We start from the raw sequence: 6021 nt of genomic DNA, 5'->3' as shown, positions 1-6021 counted from the left end.
TAATAGTAATTCATTAGTCAAACTGCATTCCATTTAGCAGATAGAGAACAGTTCTGAAGAGTATGAAAAGCAAGAGATTTTATCCTGAGAAGGCAGTAGAAATGAGGGACCATAGGGTCAATTTTTTAATATATATATATTACTTACTTACTTATTTATTTATTTATTGGCCATCCTGCACTGACTGCAGGATCCCAGTTTCCTGAACAGGGATTGAACCTTGGCCCTCAGCAGTGAGAACCCAAAGTCCCAACCACTGGACTGCCAGGGACTTCCTGGGACAATTTATTATAGTTAACCTACAATATGAGGGTAGATGCATTCATAGGTTAAGATTTATGGATGTGTAACTAGTCTTGTGAGACTGGGACTACACCAGGAAAGGTTTTCATCATTGTCTGGGGATTAGCAGAGCATAGAAGCTGGACCTAATGCTTATTAAAGAAAAGGAAAGTGAAGTCACTCAGTCGTGTCCGACTCTTTGTGAACCCATGAACTGCAGCACGCCAGGCCTCCCTGTCCATCACCAACTCCCGGACTTTACCCAAACTCATGTCCGTTGAGTCGGTGATGTCATCCAACCATCTCATCCTCTGTCATCCCCTTCTCCTCCTGCCCTCAATCTTTCCCAGCATCAGGGTCTTTTCAAATGAATCAGCTCTTCACATCAGGTGGCCAAAGTATTGGAGTTTCAGCTTCAATATCAGTCCTTCCAATGAACACCTAGGACTGATCTCCTTTAGGATGGACTGGTTGGATCTCCTTGCAGTCCAAGAGACTCTGAAGAGTCTTCTCCAACACCACAGTTCAAAAGCATCAATTCTTCTGTGCTCAGCTTTCTTTATAGTCCAACTCTCACATCCATACATGACTATTGGAAAAACCATAGCCTTGACTAGACAGACCTTTGTTGACAAAGTAATGTCTCTGCTTTTTATTTTTTTTTTTTCTTATGTCTCTGCTTTTTAATATGCTGTCTAGGTTGGTCATAACTTTCCTTCCAAGGAGTAAGTCTTTTAATTTCATGGCTGCAATCACCATCTGCAGTGACTTTGGAGCCCCCAAAAATAAAGTCAGCCACTGTTTCCACTGTTTCCCCATCTATTTGCCATGAAGTGATAGGAGAAGGAAATGGCAATCCACTCCAGCACCCTTGCCTGGAAAATCCCATGGACAGAGGAGCCTGGTAGCCTGCAGTCCTTGGGGTTGCTAAGAGTCAGACAAGACTGAGCGACTTCACTTTCACTTTTCACTTTCATGCATTGGAGAAGGAAATGGCAACCCACTCCAGTATTCTTGCCTGGAGAATCCCAGGGACGGAGGAGCCTGGTGGGCTGCCGTCTATGGGGTTGCACAGAGTCGGACATGACTGAAGCAACTTAGCAGCAGCAGCAGCAGCAGATGGGACCAAATGCCATGATCTTAGTTTTCTGAATGTTGAGCTTTAAGCCAACTTTTTCACTCTCCTCTTTCACTTTCATCAAGAGGCTCTTTAGTTCTAGTTTTCTCCCATAAGGGTGGTGTCATCTGCATATCCGAGGTTATTGATATTTCTCCCAGCAATCTTGATTCCAGCTTGTGCTTCTTCCAGCCCAGCATTTCTCATGATGCATATAAGTTAAATAAGCAGGGTGACAATATACAGCCTTAATGTACCCCTTTTCCTATTTGGAACCAGTCTGTTGTTCCTTGTCCACTTCTAACTGTTGCTTCCTGACCTGCATACAGGTTTCTCAAGAGGCAGGTCAGGTGGTCTGGTATGCCTATCTCTTCCAGAATTTTCCACAGTTAATTGTGATCCACACAGTCAAAGGCTTTGGCATAGTCAAGAAAGCAGAAATAGATGTTTTTCTGGAACTCTCTTGCTTTTTTTTTTTTTTCCAATTAGCAATAATCGCACCTCGGATAAACCTCATTGGCTACGATACTGCCACTGCGCAAAGCTACTCTCTTGCTTTTTTGATGATCCAGAGGATGTTGGCAATTTGATCTCTGGTTCCTCTGCCTTTTCTAAATCCAACTTGGACATCTGGAAGTTCATGGTTCATGTATTGCTGAAGCCTGGCTTGGAGAATTTTGAGCATTACTTTACTAGCATTTGTGCAATTGTGTGGTAGTTTGAGCAATCTTTGGCATTGCCTTTCTTTGGGATTGGAATGAAAACTGACCTTTTTCAGTCCTGTGGCCACTACTGAGTTTTCCAAATTTGCTGACATATTGAGTGCAGCACTTTCACAGCATCATCTTTTAGGATTTGAAATAGCTCAACTGAAATTCCATCACCTCCACTAGCTTTGTTCGTAGTGATGCTTTCTAAGATCCACTTGACTTCACATTCCAGGATGTCTGGCTCTAGGTGAGTGATCACACCATCGTGATTATCTGGGTCATGAAGATCTTTTTTGTACAGTTCTTCTGTGTATTCTTCTGACATTTTACTTAAAGACAAACAAAAAAAAAAATAAGACTGAACTTAGAGAAAAGAAAGTCAGTCATTATCATTACAACCCTAAAGAGGTGGACAGAGTGTATCAGCTTCTTCCTATAGTACCCTCATATGGTTTGATTCTTGTATGTTGATGTTACGTGTTCTTTCTGTATCTATAGGTAAAATCTCCAGGGACAAAATGTTGAGTGTCACCATTGGGGCCCCTGAAACCCTTCACCCTACTCAGAGGAACAATGTGAAAAAGATCTGTTAATGAGATTTAGGATATCTCCTCTTTTGCTTATTTTAGAGCACAGACTTACTTTGAAATTCTGTTAAAGAAAATCAACAAAAATAAATTTTACTATAAATAAAAAATAAAATAAAAAGTAATTGTTTAATAGTCTCTTCAGAGTGGAAAGGTGATTCCACTCATCCATAGAGGATTAGTAGACTGTGAGTACTCAAGTAAAGGAAGATAGATGGGAGTGGCAGGAGTCACGTCAGTTTTAGAGTCTTTGGTTTTGGGTATCTCTTGTGCCTTTAACTTTTCATTAGCTTTTTGCAATGACTCTTTCTGTGAAGCTATTTTGGAATCTTCAAGCCTTTTGGAGGCTTCTGCATATCAACTAAAGTAATAAGTATCTCGTTTGGTTGACTTGATTTGGGAAACCTTGATTTCAGCTGTACTTTTTAAAAAAATAATTTTAATTGAATTCTTATTCCCTTTTTATTTTATTTTTTTCTTTTTTGACCTCCCTATGTAGCATGTGAGATCTTAGTTCCCCAACCAGGGATCAAACCCACAGCCCTTATATTGGAAGTGTAGAGTTTTAACCACTGGATTGCCAGGAAGTCCCTCAATCGTACTTCTTGAATGAATGACCTTGTCTAACTATGGAATGTTCTCCATAATGGCCATTGTAAATCGAGTTGTCTTTAGTAAGATTTTGACATTTTTGTATGTAACTATAGCTTCTAGGACCACGGTTCTTAGACATAAAATAAGCAGGTGTGTCAGAAGGTAGAACACTCAGTTCTTTTGAACTTGAGGAGTCTATTTCCACCTAACAGAAATGTACCACTGGGTTGGAGATTTTGTAGTGTTTTATGTTTTACTGGGCGCCTCACTGCAAAAATTTTCTGTAGATTGGAGGGTAACCTAGTATTGATCTAACCCACTCCTTAACCAATCTATCCTAGCATGGGGGTCTTTGGCTAGATGGCAAACTCTAACAGCTTTTAGGTGCTCAATGTAAACCCATATTTTGCTTCTTGGCCTTCCAAGATTCCCATTAACAATAAATCTATTTTTCTTTTAACTTATGTGTGTGTATATCAGCAGAAACCAACAATAACTAAAGAGGAAACAGACCTGTGGATGCCAGCGGTAACCAAAGAAATGGTACTGTGGACTGACCAAGAGCTAAGGACTGGTGCTCTGTTAGAGACTCCTGTTAGCCCAGGCTGCCCTGTTAAGCCTGGCCTGGAAAATCGATGAGTGCAGCAAGCTCAGATGCAAAGGGAGAACTCAGATTCAAGAGAAGCTTACCCATGCACTTCAGAAGCAGCAAGAGGGAATTCCCTGGTGGTCCAGTGACTAGAATTTTGACTTCCACTGAAGGGGGCACAGGCTCAATCCCTGGTCCAGGAAATAAGACCCTGCATGCCCAAAAAAGGTTTCAGTGGTGTCAGTGCCTGTTTTTTTCATTGTCCTTGAGGATGTTAGTAGACTCCCTTGGATCCTATTCTCATCACTAAAACTGTTAAAGAACAAATTCAATGAAGAAAATTTTAAAGATCTTATTGGCCTTAAATGGGAAACTCATGAGTCAAACAGCATACAATCTAGGAGACAGAAATGAGCTCCAAACAGTTATGCAAGGCAAGAGAGTTTATAGACAGAACGGAGCAGGAACAAGGAAATTATACTAGGCAAAAAGATATGGGTTGTTGCAAGGTTGATTTCATTATAAAGGATGACAGGGGATTATCAGGTAGATTACTGAACTAGTGCTGATCAGGAAATTCCTAATAGACTGGGACTGTTTTAAAATTCCACTTCTGGCAAAACCAAAACTTTAAGTTTTCTTTTGGAGCTTAGCATGAGCTACTCCATTTTGGGCCTGCTGTCTGGTCTTTAAAAGCCCCATCGGTGAGCTTTAACAAAGCTCACCTAGTGGTTGAGCAAGTGATGTTATTTGCCAATCTGTGGGATCCTGGAGGAGTAGGTTTGGGGGTACAGAGGCTGCTTGAAGAAGGACTGAAGCCACATCAGGAGACTGCCCAGCGCCTGTAGGAGCAAATGTCCTCTATCAACAACACCAGAGAACCTGGAGGGGGTGGAGCCAATGCTACAAAGACGGCCTGCTCCCATTGGAGCGCACGTGCAAGCTGCTGTGCCAAGGGGCCAGGGAGCTGTCCTGGCTGTCTTCTGGTAGATGCATCCTAGTGCCAGGCCTCAGCATGTTCCCAACTGATTTTTCAGTAGGAGGGATGTTCCATCTGTGACCTGAGGCTCTGCTCCACCTGTCTGAACCACCCTAGATTCTTTTTCAATGTCCCAGCCACCAAGGATGGAAACAGAGAGTGGATCCTGGCACCAGAGAGCTATTGATGAGACGGAAGAGAAACCAAGGGCACAGTATAACTAAGAAGGGTTCAAGGGGTGATATATAAAAAGTGTAACTGTTAAAGATATGGCACAAAACCTCAAGGCTAGCGATATTTGAAATGGTAAAAACAAAGCAACAGGCCCCAAATGGAGTAGCTCATGCGAAGTGCCAAGCCACCAAAATAAAACTTAACTAAAAGTTTTGACTCTGCCACAATTGAGATGTTAAAACTAGTCCCAGTCCATCTGGAATTTCCTGATCAGCATTAGTTAGGTAATCTGCCTGACAGACCCCTGCCATTCCCTTACAAAGGAAAGTAACCTTATAATCAACCCACTTTTTTTGCCTTATATAACTTCCTCATTCCTGCTCCCTTCTGCCCATAAAAGTCTTTTGTTTTGTAAAGCTCCTCAGGGCTCCTTTCTATCTGCTAGGCTGGCTGATTCATGAATTGTTGAAGAAAGTCAACAAGCTCTTTAAAATGTACTCCATTGAATTTTGTTTTTTAACAGGAAGCTATTACCACCTCTACAAACAGACTCCCTTACAGAAGCTGTAGCCTTCAGCTTAGGGACATTCATAGTCCAGCATACAGTGATCTGGGGGAGCAAGTTTCTAAACTTGAGCTTCCTTCTGATCTGTCAGGGCCTGCCACTGGCATAACCCAACTGGAAGCTGGAGGGCAGTCCAAGAAGGTCAGTTTCCCAAGTCTTAAGGCAGGGTTGAGAAGAACCAAGAGTGAATATGGTGGTTGTGGGGCAGCAGTGGGGGACAGGATGCAACTGGAAATATCCAACACACCCAAAAGGAAGATAGGAACTGTTCGTCTCCGCCTAATATGTCCATTAATTTCCTTTTGAAATATGTGAAAGAAAAATAAAAATGAAATCAGTATTGCTAAGAGCACTCACTCACATGGAGATAAGAGGGCATTGAGGAAGAAGGACTTATACACATCTCAGCCAGAATGGAATCTGA

The 6021-nt window shown here is 41.9% G+C and overlaps 1 pseudogene; it reads right to left on the bottom strand.

The window, feature by feature from the left end:
- Nucleotides 1-1784: 1784 nt before the first annotated feature.
- Nucleotides 1785-1945, bottom strand: LOC122425245 (annotated as a pseudogene).
- Nucleotides 1946-6021: the final 4076 nt, after the last annotated feature.

Source organism: Cervus canadensis, chromosome 22 (genome assembly GCF_019320065.1).
Source record: "Cervus canadensis isolate Bull #8, Minnesota chromosome 22, ASM1932006v1, whole genome shotgun sequence".
Taxonomy (NCBI): Eukaryota; Metazoa; Chordata; class Mammalia; order Artiodactyla; family Cervidae; genus Cervus; species Cervus canadensis.
Note: the sequence above shows the minus strand (reverse complement) of the source record. Positions and strands in the feature narration are given on the sequence as shown.